Genomic DNA, 18,506 nt, shown 5'->3' with positions numbered 1-18,506 from the left:
AAATGTCAGCAATCGTCACACACACGTCAACCTATAAGAATTCGGCGGGGAGGGTCATGGCAGAAGTGCATTGTGGGTCATGGAATGCTACCTGCTATATGCTATATGATACTGCCGTAGCTATTAAAATGGATCATTTCATCGTTGGCGGTAACTTATAAAAACTGAAAAGGGCTGAAGAAAAATTGGACCGAAAAGGAAATGATGTACTGCAGATTACAAGCTGGACGTAGTGAAATATGCAGCAGAAAACGACAAGAGGAAGCGCTGCATACCTTTGGAGTTGGCAGAGTTGATTTCATCTGATTTATCGATTAGGAGTGACAGATTGTTTGGTAAACGTATAGCATGTTCTATATGTCATCCAAATAACTATGACTCTTACCATAATATGTTACGTTAACATACCAGGCACCTTCTCAGTTGGTTATTTATGCGTCATTTAACGTACACTTATTCAGCCTGTTGTTCAATATTCTTTATTTATTTTAAATCGCCTTTCAAATGTTTATTCTTGGTGTTGGATTTTATCAAATAAATTTCCCCCAAAAATGCGTATGGTTAGTGCGACGCATATATTTTTTTTTCCTTCCTTAATATGCATTTTTTGGTTGGTGCGACGTATACTCCGGAGCGATTTATAATCCGAAAAATACGGTAAATACAATCATTGTATACATGTTCAAAAGAAACTCCAACCAAAACCGTAACCATAATTTGTGATGACCATTGCAAAGACATACGAGTAAACTGTGTATGCGAGGATACAAAAGCAGAGTTCTTCTTCCTTGTCTTTGTATCCAACATTCTCTTTTCTATGCTGTTTGTGCTGGTTAAAGGTGCCACATGAAGACTGACACTCACCTTAATCATATCAACGCTTGTCTCAGGAATGGAGACGGACTGGCGCTAAGAGTTGGAGATGTGATGAGAGAAAGTAATTTGGATGAAGAATGTAGGTGGCATGGGGTCAAAAAGACTTCGCAGTAGCATCCGCTGGTCTCAAAACTACGGGATTGAATTTCAAACTTCTCACTGGAGCAAATAAAATACTCCCAAGAAACCCGAAAAATACCTTCTCTTGGTGTGAAGTCTAGGGTGAATCATGGCTCTCAGAGATAGCTGGAAAGTAGACGATGGTAAAAGTTGTACAAACTCAGTTTCCATATGAGTTGGGAAATTGTGTTAGATGTAAATATAAACGGAATACAATGATTTGCAAATCGTTTTCAACCCATATTCAGTTGAATAAGCTACAAAGACAACATATTTTATGTTCAAACTGATAAACATTTTTGTTTTGCAAATAATCATTAACTTTAGAATTTGATGCCAGCAACACGTGACAAATAAGTTGGAAGAGGTGGCGATAAATACGGAAAAAGTTGAGGAATGCTCATCAAACACTTATTTGGAACATCCCACGGGTGTGCAGGCTAATTGGGAACAGGTGGGTGCCATGATTGGGTATAAAAACAGCTTCCCAAAAAATGCTCAGTTTTCACAAGAAAGAATGGAGCGAGGTACACCCCTTTGTCTACACCTTCGTAAGCAAATAGTAAAATAGTTTAAGAACAATGTTTCTCAAAGTGCAATTGCAAGAAATTTAGGGATTTCAACATCCATGGTCCATAATATCATCAAAAGGTTCAGAGAATCTGGAGAAATCACTCCACATAAGCGGCATGGCCCGAAACCAACATTGAATGACCGTGACCTTTGATCACTCAGACGGCACTGTATCAAAAACCAACGTCAATCTCTGAAGGATATCACCAGATGGGCTCAGGAACACTTCAGAAAACCACTGTCACTAAATACAGTTGGTCGCTACATCTCTAAGTGCAAGTTAAAGCTCTACTATGCAAGGAGAAAGCCATTTATCAACAACATTCAGAAACGCCGCCGGCTTCTCTGGGCCCGAGATCATCTAAGATGGACTGATGCAAAGTGGAAAAGTGTTCTGTGGTCGGATTAGTCCACATTTCAAGTTGTTTTTGGAAACTGTGGGCATTTGTGTCCTCAGGAACAAAGAGGAAAAGAGCCATCCGGATTGTTATAGGCGCAAAGTTCAAAAGCGAGCATCTGTGATGGTATGGGGGTGTATTAGGGCCCACGGCATGGGTAACTTACACATCTGTGAAGGCTTTATTAATGCTGAAAGGTACATACAGGTTTTGGAGCAACTTATACTGCCATTAAAGCAACGTTATCATGGACGCCCCTGCTTATTTCAGCAAGAAAATGCTACACCACGTGTTACAATAACGTGGCTTCATAGTAAAAGAGTACGGGTACTAGACTGGCCTGCCTGTAGTCCAGACCTGTCTCCCATTGAAATGTTTGAAGCCTAAAAAACGACAACAGAGACCCCGAACTGTTGAACAACTCAAGTTGTACATCAAGGTAGAATGGGAAATAATTCCACCTGAAAAGATTAAAAAATGTGTCTCCTCAGTTCTCAAACGTTTATTGAGTGTTGTTAAAAGAAAAGGTGATGTAACACAGTGGTGAACATGCCCTTTCCCAACTACTTTATATATATATAAATATAAATATCTCAGATCTCGCTACTAATCACAGATCTAAAATATACATATATATATATATATATATATATATATATATATATATATATATATATATATATATATATATATATAGATCTCAGATCTCAGATCTCGCTACTAATCACAGATCTAAAATATATATATATATATATATATATATATATATATATATATATGTATATTTTAGATCTGTGATTAGTAGCGAGATCTGTGATTAGTAATGATTAATCATAATCATGATTAATCATAGTTTATCTTTTGCTTGCATACATTATAGGAAAATAGCCTAATATTTGGATACAACAGGAATGTTTTGTATATGTTCGACTGAACTGCAAGTTAATGATTCTCTTAAAACTTGGTGTCAGTAAGTATAGTAATATTTAAATTAAATGAATAAAAATAAACATATTTCTTTAACAAGAGTCTGTTCTGTATAACTTAGAACAGAATGACAAAAATCCAACATTGAATCAATGTATTTTGTTAACTGGGGGTCATTATTTGACAAAGAAAAAAACAAGGGGATAAAATAATCAAATATGACTTGTATATTTTCTTTTAAACATTTGGGCGCAATACTGTACTTTAGGAAAAACTATCTCTGAAGTTTGCAACTAGAAAATCTCTCTAGCTACTTCTGAAAGTATAACTTGGAAGTCAGGTGAAATAGAAAGCTGATTCAACTTTAAGCAAGAAAATTGCAGGTGAAGGGTTGATCCAGAAAGTTCTGACACATCCTTTGCCCTATAAAGGGATACTGCCGCAATCATATTTTATTGAATGTTGTTAATAATTGCAAAATTAAAGATTAAACTTTTTTTTTTCTGACTTTATCATTCCGCACTGCAAAAAAGAGCTGACAAAATACAAGATACAAAAAAGGATTTATGAAAAAAATAAATAAATACAGAATTAATCTGTCAATGAAGCTAATTAATTTTACTTGATAAGAAATCATAAATTAAGGTTTCTATATATAGAAATTACCAGGACTTTTAAGATATAAATATGTTTTTAAGATATAAATATGTTTTTTTAATATGAAAACAAGCAGTATTCAATTTAGATTGGATTATATAGTACTTTATTTATTCCTTCAGGAGAGTTCCTTCAGGAAAATTAAAATTTTCAGCACAATCCCATTCAAGATCAGACAAACATTACAGGGGGACAGAACAGGATCGCTGACGGGTCTGCTGGCTTCTAGCGCCCCTTACAAAAAAGGTAAGATACAGGTAAACCAATGTGGGGGAATGGGAGAAAAAAATAGAAGATTAAATTAAAATAAAAATTTAAAAAATCGGTCTAAGCCTGGGCCCCTGTAAAGGGGGTCCAGACTGAGGCCAAGGGGAAAAAAAAACAACAACAACAACTCATAGCCATAGTACACATCCCTCTCACATGTGTGTTAGAGGGAAACATCAAAGAAAACAAAGGACATGAAATACTTGCAAATATTAAATTAGACATCCTTGGGTGTTGCACAATATTAAAACACAACGGGGCGAAAAAACAAAATATCACTTTAAATAGTTAATTTAAATGTTTACATTTTAAAATACAACAGACAAAATATAAATATTCATGCTAAAATTAAGATTATGATGTATAATTAATGTCTAATTTAGAACTTAAAATTTGACATATTTCTATAAATACAATTTTAAATCTTGGCAAGTGGCAAATAATTTGCAGTGCAGGAGACTCATTTTCGCTCACGAAGCAATGTTCTGTGTCCGTTCCCAGGATCTTCTATGCTCTGCAGTCTGCCTCAGTGGTTACAGTTTCTCCATAACATTCACTTTTTATTTTTTAAACCCCCTTGATAAAATGTAACCTTTACTAATAGTTTACATAAATATGACCCTGCTCATGATTGTCACAAAAATGTGCACTGGAGCTTGCAAAATATCATCTTGTTTTTCAACAGAATTGTTTAACATAATATTTACTGGCGTAATGCAAGCACCACAAATATTATGTGAGAAATAAAACTAAGTCCCGCTAAAACCAGGACACAAAATGCTCCTCTTTGGAAAAAGTTGAACTATTCACCACACATTATGTTTTTTTTTTTTTATTACTCATCCTATACAAACATTAAAAAAGATTAGGGAGAATTTACTTTCAGGCTTTGTTTGTATGGATTGCAAAATGTCAATTAAAAACTTCCAATTCCAAATTACAAAAAGTCCTTTCAGAAACACTTTATTTAGGGTTTTACAGTATACTAATAAACTACCACAGTTGTAATGAATTAAAAAAGGTACTATACTGCATTTGAAAAATACGTGTACTTTTTTATTAGGTGTTTGAGCTTAAAGGCCTACTGAAATGAGATTGTCTTATTTAAACGGGACTAGCAGGTCTTTAATGGAGTTCTTCATGCGTGCACATGAACGACACTTTCATCGCGTCCTTAACATCAACGTCCTCTCTCCGAGGATACTTTATTCTCTTCTTCTGATGAACACACAACTGCTGTGGTGTTAAACACTACACAGCACCAGAGCGCCCCAAGGGGAGAACATGCGCTACAACATCCAACCTCTATAACACAGCCACACAGAGTAAGAGCGCAGATATATACACTCTTAACATGCCTGATTGCACGTTGTGCCACATGTCGCAAGTCAACATCAACACACACACAGACCACTTGCAAGCAGAAAAACTGTGGCCACGGAAGAGGAAGAATGGACGTATTTTTATTATGTACTTGAGTGGCGGACGGAGACATCTCATGAAGAAACTTCAGTTACCAGGTTTATTGTAACCTATGTTGATTATGTGGGAGGTGTATGCTACTCTACATGTTAATTGCAGGACTAAGTGTGGAATTAACTGTGTAAATAATACCAGAGGATGTTGTACTTGCGTGATGGATGAATTCTTCGTCAGTTCAAGAGGGCAAGGCACAAGGGAAGTCCGGGGAAAGGCAGGAAGTCGAAGGCAAGAGAGAAGCGACAAGGTCCGTGTCCAGGCAAGGGTTGAGGATCGAGGGAGGCAGTCCAAAATCTGGATGGAGGTCGAGGCACAGAGCTCGAGCACACAGAACAAGGCGGGTACTGCGAAGGAGACAAGCTGCGGCGGAGCGTGGGCGTGTCCTGGCATGCTGCCAGAGAGTTATGGATCTTGCTGCGGGAGAATTGTGGGTTCAAGACAGCGCCGTGACAATTTCGGCTTTAAAACTAACTATAAAGTTGGCGCTATAAACATTGAAGAACCACTCTTTATGCTGTGCATTAAAACACAGCTAGCTAGTAACTAGCTAGCGGTTAACGTCTGTCCACCCAGTGTTTTAGCTACTTCTAAATCAGTAATCCTCGCTGCCTTGGTGACAAATATAATACGTTTCTTAGACATATCATCCTTGCAGGACGAGAAATAGCTAAACATAAACACAATAGCTAACTGCTAACTGCAAACTAGTGCTCTCGAATGTAAACAAATGGGTGGATATACACAAATACTGATTGTAACAATACCAAGTACAAGAGCCGTATCGATTGATTACATGGGTATATTTTGTCATCACAAAATCGTTCGTCTATTTTATTGTTTATAAACTCGGCAAAATACATGCCTAGAGACAAGAGGACTTTAATGTGACTTAAGTGTTTCCCAGAGCCCAGAGAAAGTCTGCGGGCTATAGAGCGTTTTCTATTCGGGCTCCAGTATTCTGGAATGCCCTCCTGGTAACAGTTACAGATGCTACCTCAGTAGAAGCATTTGAGTCCCATCTTAAAACCCATTTGTATACACTAGCCTTTCAATATAACCCGCTTTTAGACCAGTTGATCTGCCGTCTCTTTTCTGCTCTGCCCCCCCTCTCCTACGTGGAGAGGTTATTAGGTGACCACGGATGATTCGTTAGCTGTTCAAAGTGGGGACCCGGGGTGGACCACTCATTGTGCATCAGTTGGGTACGTCTCTGCGCTGCTGACTTGTCTCCACTCAAGATGCTCCCCTGCTGGCTCCACTGTGGACTGGACTCTCACACTATTAACCAGATTCACTCGACGTCCATTGCGCCGGTCGCCCAGGGAGAGGGTCCCCACATCTGCGATCCCCTCCAAGGTTTCTCATCGTATCCCATTGGGTTGAGTTTTTTCTTGCGCTGATGTGGGTTCTGAGCCGAGGATGCTGTTGTGGCTTTTGCAGCCCTTTGAGACACTTGTGATTAAGGGCTATATACAGTAAATACATTTTGATTGATTGAAAATTATGACCAATATTTGACCCCGTAACGACGTTGCTGGTGATTTTTCTTGTAATATGTTAAATGTTTTCATATGCATCCTACCTGTGGAAAATGTTTTTAAATTTTTTTGTATCTTGTCAGTGTACAGAGCACACCGTGCTAAAAAATAAGTTATGTTTTTTTAGATTTCGCTTCTATATTGCCCAGAAAAGGTGGTACAGAATATAATTATGTGCTGCATGAGAACGGTCTCTGTCTATCTGTGTTGGCCCTGCGATGAGATGGCGACTTATCCAGGGTGTACCCCGCCTTCCGCCTGAATGCAGCACCCCCCGCGACCCTGAACTGGTCAAGCGGTAAAAACTGGATAGATGGATGGATGTTCTACATTATAGTAAAACACCACAGGTTAGAGCACAGAGATGTGCAGGAAGTGAGTGGTCTCGATTTAGCTGTGATATTCGGCGAAACGCCATATGGAACACTACTTTGTTACATTTCTGCACAGAGAGAAAATAGAGGCTTTAAAATGTAAGTGTAGTTGTATTTATTAATTTAAAACATTTAACATCAGACATGTAAAAGCTTGGTGTGACATGAGTAACTAATTTGTGTTAAAAAACGAGACTTTGACTTTTGACTTTGTCTCCTGCGATAGAGCCTCATAACCAGGCAGTGATTAAAACTTCATGCGCTGATTTTTTTCAGCGTTTGGAAGTAAAGCCTTACATCTGATATATCTTTTTCTGTCTATGTTTACACCTAAATAGGTGGACTCATATTTATTGTGTGTCTTATTGTATTGTATTGTCAAGTATTTGTTTGACTTGTATAAACAATGAGCTGAACCTGCACCTGTGATTAGTTTCCTGCCTTAATTTTAAATATTACAAAATAGTGGTATACATTCAGATTTTCTAAATGAGATTCCACATAATATATATATATTAATGCGGACGTTGTACCGATCCGTTGTGGTGAAGAAGGAGCTGAGCCGGAAGGCAAAGCTCTCAATTTACCGGTCGATCTACGTTCCCATCCTCACCTATGGTCATGAGCTTTGGGTCATGACCGAAAGGATAAGATCACGGGTACAAGCGGCCGAAATGAGTTTCCTCCGCCGTGTGGCGGGGCTCTCCCTTAGAGATAGGGTGAGAAGCTCTGCCATCCGGGAGGAACTCAAAGTAAAGCCGCTGCTCCTTCACATCGAGAGGAGCCAGATGAGGTGGTTCGGGCATCTGGTCAGGATGCCACCCGAACGCCTCCCTAGGGAGGTGTTTAGGGCACGTCCAACCGGTAGGAGGCCACGGGGAAGACCCAGGACACGTTGGGAAGACTATGTCTCCCGGCTGGCCTGGGAACGCCTCGGGATCCCCCGGGAAGAGCTAGACGAAGTGGCTGGGGAGAGGGAAGTCTGGGTTTCCCTGCTTAGGCTGTTGCCCCCGCGACCCGACCTCGGATAAGCGGAAGATGATGGATGGATGGATGGATATATATATATATATACATATATATATATATATATATATATATATATATTTTATATTACATTTGAAAGTACAAGCTACAACATATTTTTAAAACTTCAAAACCTACCGTATTTTTCGGACTAAAAGTCGCAGTTATAGTTTGGCCGGGGGTGCGACATTTACTCAGGAGCGACTTATGTGTGAAATTATTAACACATTACCATAAAATATCAAATAATATTATTTAACTCATTCGCGTAAGAGACAAAGAAAATGTCAGCAATCGTCACATACACGTCAAGCGATAAGAATTCAGCGGGGGAGGGTCATGGCAGAAGTGCATTGTATGTCTTGGAATGCTAACTGCTATATGCTACTGCCGTAGCTATTAAAATGGATCATTTCAACGTCGGCGGTAACTTATAAAAACTGAGAAGGGCTGAACAAAAATGGCACCGAAAAAGGAAATCATGCAGTTTACAAGCTGGACGTAGTGAAATATGCAGCAGAAAACGACAACAGGCAAAGGAGGTCAGCGTGGATTTTCAAGCAACTTTAGATTTCAAAAAAAGTTGCTTGTACGACGTTGACTTGGCAACATTGCCTCTACTAACAGCTAGGAAGTCCCGTGATAATTCAAGTCACAACGACAGTGAATGGAAATAACCAAGTCTTGAGGAGAGAACGACCTGCCGGGACTTTGAAGCTAAACTTGCCATTCGGTATACCTTTTTCTTTCTTTATTTCAGGTTTCTATTAATTCCTCTGACTAGAACGCTGCAGCTTCTCCACTGCTATTTCATTTTTTTGTAATTTCATTTTTATTCGTCATTCATAAAAAAATCAAACAAAGGAATATAATACAAATAAATCAATCAACAAAACAATAAAGTAAAATATGAATGAGAAGGAGCAGAAATAAGTTAAAAACTTAAAATATATGCCTCCTTTTCAAATTGACTTTCAATGTTGACGACGACAAAGTCTTATTTTCATGGTATAGACTAAAGGTCAAACATTGAGGACTGAGGGTCTCATTATTCGATTAATTGGCATTTATGCATTAATTAATGTAACTGCCAAAATATGTTGTAAGAGACGATTTTGAGTCATTCAGATGGGTTAGTTAACATTTTTATTTGATGGATTATAATCTATATATTGACAGTCCTAGACAATATATAATATATATAATTTGGATTTCAACTACTAGTCTATGTTAAAGGAAGGTATCCTTGTTTGTTCCTGTCTCCTTCACTATCTGGAGTCATGCTTTATTTTCTATTTTGTTGCCATTGTCACGGTGCTCCTCTTGTAGCACAGATGCTACTGGATTATCGTCATCATAGAAATGTCAAAGGAATATTACAGGAATTCTCTCGATAGCAGCGTGTTGACACAAGGCTATTTGTCACTTTGATCATGAAGGTGACTCTCAATGGACTCCATGAACCACAAAGATATAAAACTGACTATGTGTAGAATAATATTGTTACACAGAACTGAGTGATGGTCGAGAAAAAAAAAAGGCCAGGGAATAAAATGTCTGCTTCAAAAAGGTCTACAGCCGCCTATTCAACTGGCGGCCGGCGAGCCACATCCGGCCCGCTAAAGCTTTTCCTTTGGCCCACCAAACATCACCCAAATAGGCTTGACAAGACCATTTAAACTAGGGACACCCATGGATGCAGGACTATCGCAATGAATCAACAGTGGGATTAGTAAAAGAAGACTTGAAAAAAAAACAAACAACAAAATAAATGGCGAAAATCTGATTTTCAACCTCACCTATGGTCATGAGCTTTGGGTTATGATCGAAAGGACAGGATCACGGGTACAAACCGCCGAAATCAGTTTTCTCCCCCGGGTGGCGGGGCTTTCCCTTAGAGATAGGGTGAGAAGCTCTGCCATCCGGGGGCAGCTTAAAGTTAAGCCGCTGCTCCTCCACATCGAGAGGATCCAGATGAGGTGGTTCGGGCATCTGGTCATGTCCGACCCGGAGGCCACGGGGAAGACCCAGGACATGTTGGGAAGACTATGTCTCCCGGCTGGCCTGGGAATGCCTCAAGATCCGCCGGGAAGAGCTGGATAGAGTGGCTGGGGAGAGGAAACTCTTGGCTTCCCTGCTTAGGCTGCTGCCCCCGCGACCCAACCTCAGATAAACGGAAGAAGATGGATGGATGGATGGACTTTTAACAATGACTGGACAACAAAGTATGAATGTTCTGCCCCAAACAAGTGCTCGAGTCAGCCCACACTGATCCAGACAAGCAGCAACAATGGTAGAAATCCCAGCGTGTAAGCTTCATCACGAAACTCGGTCAAAACTTTCTAAATAGATCAATTAATCAATCAATCAATGTTTATTTTTACGGCCCTAAATCACGAGTATCTCAAAGGGCTGAATAAGCCACATCAACATCCTCGGTTCAGGATATTGTGTATAAAGATATTTAGTTTGTTTTGTATTGAAATTGCTGACTCTGTGATGTATTTTGTATTTGTGATCGTGTTGTTTTTTTTGTCCGAGAATAACTGGCAATCAAAGATAGTTTAATACATTGAGAGCTAATTTTGTTTAAAGCTACACCTTAGGTTTAATTGATATAAATTACATTCACTGTGTGCAATTTTTGCTGTTGATGTTATTTAGTTTCTATATGCGTAAATATTTGTACTTTCTTGTGTGAATGTATTAACATTAAACGGGCATTATATTATTTTCGGGTCTCCCCATGTCTAGCATTAAACGATTACAGTTGGTACAAAATGCGGCTGCTAGACTTTTGACAAGAACAAGAAAGTTTGATCATATTACGCCTGTACTGGCTCACCTGCACTGGCTTCCTGTGACCTTAAGATGTGACTTTAAGGTTTTACTACTTACGTATAAAATACTACACGGTCTAGCTCCATCCTATCTTGCCGATTCTATTGTACCATATGTCCTGGCAAGAAATCTGCGTTCAAAAGACTCTGGTTTATTAGTGATTCCTAAAGCCCAAAAAAAGTCTGCGGGCTATAGAGCGTTTTCTGTTCGGGCTCCAGTACTCTGGAATGCCCTCCCGGTAACAGTTCGAGATGCTACCTCAGTAGAAGCATTTAAGTCTTACCTTAAAACTCATTTGTATACTCTAGCTTTTAAATAGACCTCCTTTAAAGACCATTTGATCTGCCACTTCTTTTGTTTTTCTCCTCTGTCCCCCCCTCCCTTGTGGAAGGGGTCCGGTCCGATGACCATGGATGAAGTACTGGCTGTCCAGAGTCGGGACCCAGGATGGACCGCTCGTCGGGACCCAGGATGGACCGCTCGCCTCTGTATCGGTTGGGGACATCTCTACGCTGCTGATCCGACTCCGCTTGGGATAGTTTCCTGTGGACGGGACTCTCGCTGCTGTATTGGATCCGCTTTGAACTGAACTCTCGCGGCTGTGTTGGAGCCACTATGGATTGAACTGTCACAGTATCATGTTAGACCCGCTCGACATCCATTGCTTTCGGTCCCCTAGAGGGGCGGGGGTTGCCCACATTTGAGGTCCTCTCCAAGGTTCTCATAGTCATCATTGTCACTGGCATCCCACTGGCATCCCACTCTCCTTGTGAGTTTTCCTTGCCCTTATGTGTGTTCTTCCGAGGGTGTCGTAGTGGTTTGTACAGTTCTTTGAGACATTTGTGATTTAGGGTTGTATAAATAAACATTGATTGGGACGGCGTGGCGCAGTGGGGAGAGTGGCCGTGCGCAACCCGAGGGTCACTGGTTCAAATCCCACCTAGAACCAACCTCGTCACGTCCGTTGTGTCCTGAGCAAGACACTTCACCCTTGCTCCTGATGGGTGCTGGTTGGCGCCTTGCATGGCAGCTCCCTCCATCAGTGTGTGAATGGGTAAATGTGGAAGTAGTGTCAAAGCGCTTTGAGTTCCTTGAAGGTAGAAAAGCGCTATACAAGTACAACCCATTTTTTTTTTCATTGATTGATTGTATGTTTCTATTTTCAGTCAACTTTAATAATAATAATTCAAAAGAAGGAACTTCAATCCTCAACAAAACTTCCGTAGCTTCTGTTTCTTCATGCTGTGAACTGTCTGTCTGGCGAGGACAGATTATTGGCGATGCAGTGTGAAAGCCGATGTGTGTACTTTGCAATTAAGAAAAAAAAAAACGTCTTAAAGAAATATAACCTGCGGAGGCACTTTCTGACAAAACATCAACATTTCGTATACAAATGCAAACATACACTCATTCATAAAATCACATTTCTTGAAACATAGATTAATGTTGTCCATCCCAGGAGAAATCTAACACGGCACACTGATAAATTTAACCTATTTATACTATAACAATCTACAAGGTTAATATAGTTCGCTTCTCTTTCTTCCCGTCCATGTATCTGCTTTTTTTTTGTAATTCAAGTTATTATTACATACATGTATTGCAGCATTTGAAACAATTGCATTGTTGATAATGAAGATAATGACTACAATTAATCATTATCAATAGTGCTATTTCAATTGGTATTTGGATTGTTTCCTTTATAGTGCAAAAATGTTCATTGATATTTCTTTGTTATTAATATTTACTTCACTAACTTCTCCTATGCTATCATATTTGTACATATCGTATTTGCTGATGTTTTTCTGTTGTTGTTGTTGTCTCTGTCTTATCCCCCTCTTGTCTCGCAAATTCCTTTTCTCTTTATTTCTATCCCCTCCTGCTCCGATCTGACTGCGCCAAACATTAAAATGAATCCATTTAAGAAAGTCAAATACCAATAAGGCGACAATAAAAGTATCCCACACTTCCATCCACAATGCAACACGGAACGACACAGGAAGTCCTTCACACCAACTGTATAATGCATATGTTCCTTTTTTGACTGTACTTGAATGTATAATAGAATGCATTTATATTATTCACATGTAAAAAAAATAACGAAGTGTTTAATGTTTATTGTGAGCGAACTGTGGTGCTGAATTTTCCCCAGGGATCAATTAAGTACTTTCTAGTCTAATCTATTCTATTCTATTTTGTAAAGTAAACCTGTACAGCAAATATGGGCATCAACATCAACAATATGATTTTCCTGAGTGGCTGGACAGTACAAAAATATATAACAGTCTCAAAGGAATATAACCCTGCAGAGGCACTTTCTGACGAAACATCCACATTTTGTTGTCCGGCCCTGGAGTCCTTGGGCTCTTGAAACCACGGCCCTTTTCATTATGTAGTTGAATATTCCTGGTCTACCGACAGCACAGCACCACGTGGTCACACTAATTGCATTGCACACAATTATTGTGCAGTATAGTCACAGACTTAAAGCTATGAACCAAACCTACAAAAATCACATTCTTTCATTTTGCCAAAAAAGTATCCTGATCTATTGGAAAGAAAATTGTGTTCGTACTGCGTCTACGGAATATCCAAATTCCATCCATCTATCGATTTTCTGCTGCTTTTCCTTTTTGGGGTCGCAGGGGGCTGCAGCCTATATCAGCTTTTTTTGGGCGGAAGGCGTTTTACACCCTGGACAAGTCGCCACTTCATCACAGGGCCAACACAGACAGACAGACAACATTCACACTTGCATTCTAATTTGCAAAAAGAAAATAAAACCCAGCAGAAGTTTGGCACTTGTCTATGTTTTGCCTCTGGGCCATTGCGTGTTTGACTGTGTGTGAACAGGATTTAGTTTGTTGGGGGATTTGTCAGCTCTCTGAGTGCTTCCTTAGGCCAGGCAACGGTTTTGAAAGTGTAACCCCATGGTGACAGGAAAAATGAGTCCCTGCGCGAACATGAATGTCACTCTTTTGAATCCTTTATATTTCTACTGTCTGATTCTCCACTGTTTACCCAAAGTAGATGATTTGCTTTTGGGCTTTTTGGGACCCTGTTTAAATGTGTGGCATAATAATGTCAAAAGCTAAGGTTACAATATTACATGGCTTGTTAAAAAATATTTTGACTAGTTATTAGGAAAACAAAATTATTAGACCAGATGCTGCTCATGAATCAAAACATTCATCCATCCATCCATTTTCTACCGCTTATTCCCTTTCGGGGTTGCGGGGGGCGCTGGCGCCTATCTCAGCTACAATCGGGCGGAAGGCAGGGTACACACTGGACAAGTCGCCACCTCATCACAGGGCCAACACAGATAGACAGACAACATTCACACTCACATTCACTTGGATGAAATCTGACATGAACTGTCTGTTTTAATAGGCACATTTGTATACTTAGCATCTTGAGTACGTTTTTTTCCGGACTGGAAGGCGCACTTAAAATCCTTTTTTTTTCTCAAAAGTCGATAGTGCGCCTTATAACCTGGTGAGCCTAATGTACGGAATAATTCTAGTTTCGCTTACAGACCTCTCTGAGCTGCCACCTTACCGTGGTAGAGGAGTTTACGAGTCCCAATGATCCTAGGAGCTATGTATGTCCCCCTGGTAGGGTCTCCCAAGACAAACAGGTCCTAGGTGAGGGATCAGACAAAGAGCAGCTCGAAGACTTCAATGGGAATGCAAGAACAAAGACTCAGATTTCCTTCGCCCGGACGCGGCTCACCGGGGCCCCCCCCCCTCCAGGCCCGGAGTTGGGGCACGATAGCGAGCGCCTGGTCGCCGGGTTTGTCCCCATGGGGCCCGGCTGGGCAGAGCCCAAAGAGGCAACATGGTTCACACCTCCAATGGGCTCACCACTCATGTGAGGGGCCATAGAGGTCCGGTGCATTGTGAGCTGGGCGGCAGGGCACTTGGCAGTCCGATCCTTGCCTACATATGCTAGCTCTTGGGACGTGGAATGTCACCTACCTGGGGGGAAAGAAGCCTGAGCTAGTGCGCGAGGTGGAGAAGGGCCCTGGAACCAGTTATCTCGAGAGGGGCTGGGTTTGCACGCAGTGAGAGGCGACGAGCTGGGATAGCAATTCTTGTTGCCCCCCGGCTCAAAGCCTGCAAGTTGGAGTTCTACCCGGTGGACGACATTTGAAAGTTCTCTTGCCGTGTATCCGAATTAGCTACAATGTTCTTAAAGGGAAACATGATCACAATTTCAGAAGGGTTAAAACCAATAAAAATCAGTTCCCAGTGGCTTATTTTATTTTTTAATTTTTTTTTTTTATTTTACCCATCACGCAATATCCCGAAAAACTACTTCAAAGTGCCTGATTTTCACCATCGCTATATCCACCCGTCCATTTTCCTGTGACGTCACTGTGTGATGCCAACACAAACAAACATGGCGGATAGAACAGAAAGATATAGCGACATTAGCTCGGATTCAGACTCAGATTTTAGCGGCTTAAGTGATTCAACAGATTACGCATGTATTGAAACGGATGGTTGGAGTGTGGAGGCAGATAGCAAAAACGAAATTGAAGAAGAAACTGAAGCTATTGAGCCATATCATGACAGATAGCAGCAACGAGGACAAATTCGGCGATCGCCTTCTAACCAACGATTGCATCTTCTGACAACTGGTGCAACTTGAATCCGTCGATTGGTATGTGTTTGTTTGGCTTTAAATGTGGGTGGAGGGAAAGGCTGGATGCAAATATAGCTACAAATGAGGCATAATGATGCAATATGTACATACAGCTAGCCTAAATAGCATGTTAGCATCGATTAGCTTGCAGTCATGCCGTGCGCAAATATGTCTGACTAGCACATAAGTCAATAACATCAACAAAACTCACCTTTGTGATTTAGTTGACTTTATCGTTGGAAATGCATCTGCTTTGAGTGTCGCAGGATATCCACAGATCTCTGTCGTAGCATCGCTATCGTCGGTAGCGATGCTACGACAGAACAGAGCAATTGAGGGACTTTTGCATCTTTTGAAAACTGGTGCAACTTGAATCCGTCGATTTTTATGTGTTTGTTTGGCATTAAATGTGGGTAGAGGGAAAGGCTGGATGCAAATATAGCTACAAATTAGGCATAATGATGCAATATGTACATACAGCTAGCCTAAATAGCATGTTAGCATCGATTAGCATGCTGTGACCATTGATATGTCTGATTAGCACACTCCACGTAAGTCAACTTGAATCCGTCCCTGTTTGTGTTGTTACACCCTCCGACAACACACCGACGAGGCATGATGTCTCCAAAGTAAGGAAAACAGTCCAAAAAACGGAAAATAACAGAGCTGATTTGACTTGGTGTGTGTAATGTGTTTGAGAAAATGGCGGATTGCTTCCTGTTGTGACGTCATGGGTGAAAGGTCATTGCTCCGACAGCGAACAATTGAAAGGCGTTTTAATCGCCAAATTCACCCTTTTAGAGTTCAGAAATCGGTTAAAAAATCAAACGGTCTTTTTTCTGAAACATCAAGGTAAATATTGACGCTTACATAGGTCTGGTGATAATGTTCCCCTTTAAAGTATTCATGTGGGATTTCCACAAGCGTCTGTATTGACGGAAGGAGAAACACGGGCATGTCTGGTTGACTCGCCTCCATTATTCCAGTGGTTAGCTCCGAGTTACGAAACCGCTTTGTTCTGAAGCTGGCTGTGGCGCAATCTTTCTGACGTCACTTCCTGTGTGGGGCGCGGTCTTTCTGGCGTCACTTCCTCTCCAAACTCACTTTGTAAACGATCAATGAGTCCATACAAAGCTAAGAGCAGGAGTTAAAAGAAAAAAATAGATGCCACACTTACCCGTGTAAAAAATTATCCTAGGAGGAAAACCTTAAACGATTTTATAGTGAGTCCGAAACGGGGCTTAGGCTGAATAATTATTGGTTTAATGAGTCATCCGGCTTAGAGTAGACAGGGTCTTAGTGACGTTTGATTCCATTCCATCAATCAAACGAAGCCTTGCATTGTGCCTTTCTAGAAATAAGAAGCTGGTGGCAGTGTTCATTTTGTTGACTAAAAATGTTGGTCTTGGTTATAGCTACTTAATAATAATTAATCCGTGAAGTGTTGTTGATTTCATTAGTGCCAGCAAACTTGATGTAGTACTTCTGAGGGCTGTGTTATGTTACCAAAGCCCATCTCATGCTGTGAATGTTCCTTTTCAGGCCTTTATAAAAAAAAACAACGACACACAATCTGGAGAAAGATGTTCCCCCAAGTGTGCACAAAGCATGAAGCTCCCCCACATCGCATGTATCAATGTCTGAACAGCATGTTTAGGAGCGGCAGTGCAGATCACAGCATTCTTTTTATCGGTCGTGACACTACTACCAAGATCAAGCAACGTGGAGAGAAGATCCAGATCCAACCTAACATGTACTGTACATACATATGCTATTATATGTGTCCCTCAAGTAATAGGAAAACATCCGAGCATAACCAACCTCATTATAGCTACTAGACTTCCTGCCTGATCTTAATTATTGTTGTGTTTACATTAACACTAATCATGTAATTGTCCTTTAAGTGGCAAGGTTATAGTTTGCTTTGTACATCATTTTAGCCGTGTTACGTCTTGGGCGCATGGCGGCGCTAGTCGTGTTCCCGGCAATGCAGAAAACAAGCTGCAGCAGCGTGCAGGTAGGATGAGTTTTAATATTAAACGCAGAACACACTGCAAAAAGTCAGTGTTCAAAAACAAGAAAAAAAAAAAAATACAAAAATTAGGGGTATTTTATTTGAACTAAGCAAAATTATCTGCCAATAGAACAGGGGTAGGGAACCTATGGCTCTAGAGCCAGATGTGGCTCTTTTGATGACTGAGTCTGGCTCTCGGATAAATCTGAGCTGACATTGCTTAACACGATAAGTAATGAATAATTCCACTTGTAATCACAGTGTTAAAAATAATGTTCAAAATATAAAACATTCTTATGCATTTTTAATCCATCCATCCGTTTTCTACCGCACCTGTTTAAGAAGTTGCTTTATTGGTAGGAAGTTATTTATTTACTATTGGTTAGTGTGGGGCTTGCCCTCCTGGGAGTTCTTCAGACCACCAAGCACCGACATGAGAGCCTGTTTCAGGGTTACAATATTGTTTTATTTTTCAATAAGTCTCTCCATTGCTTTCTAGCAATTGTCTTTTTGTCTTTCGTCCTCGCTTGTGGTTTGGTTCCAGCTCCAACCCCGTCTCTCCTCCTTGCTGCTGCTTATAACCGAGCGGCAGGTGATTAGATAACAAGGTCCAGATGAGCCATCTATGCACCTGTCGCTGATTTCGAGGCTGATCCTGGCAACACCCGCTTCCCTGCAGGCCCGCAGGCCACGCCCCCCTCCACAGTTAGCTTCAGAATAACAATGTTCTTACAAAGAATAAGAGACCTATTGAAGTCTAGAAATG

The sequence above is a fragment of the Nerophis ophidion genome, linkage group LG03 (genome assembly GCF_033978795.1).
Source record: "Nerophis ophidion isolate RoL-2023_Sa linkage group LG03, RoL_Noph_v1.0, whole genome shotgun sequence".
NCBI classification, from domain to species: domain Eukaryota; kingdom Metazoa; phylum Chordata; class Actinopteri; order Syngnathiformes; family Syngnathidae; genus Nerophis; species Nerophis ophidion.
Note: the sequence above shows the minus strand (reverse complement) of the source record.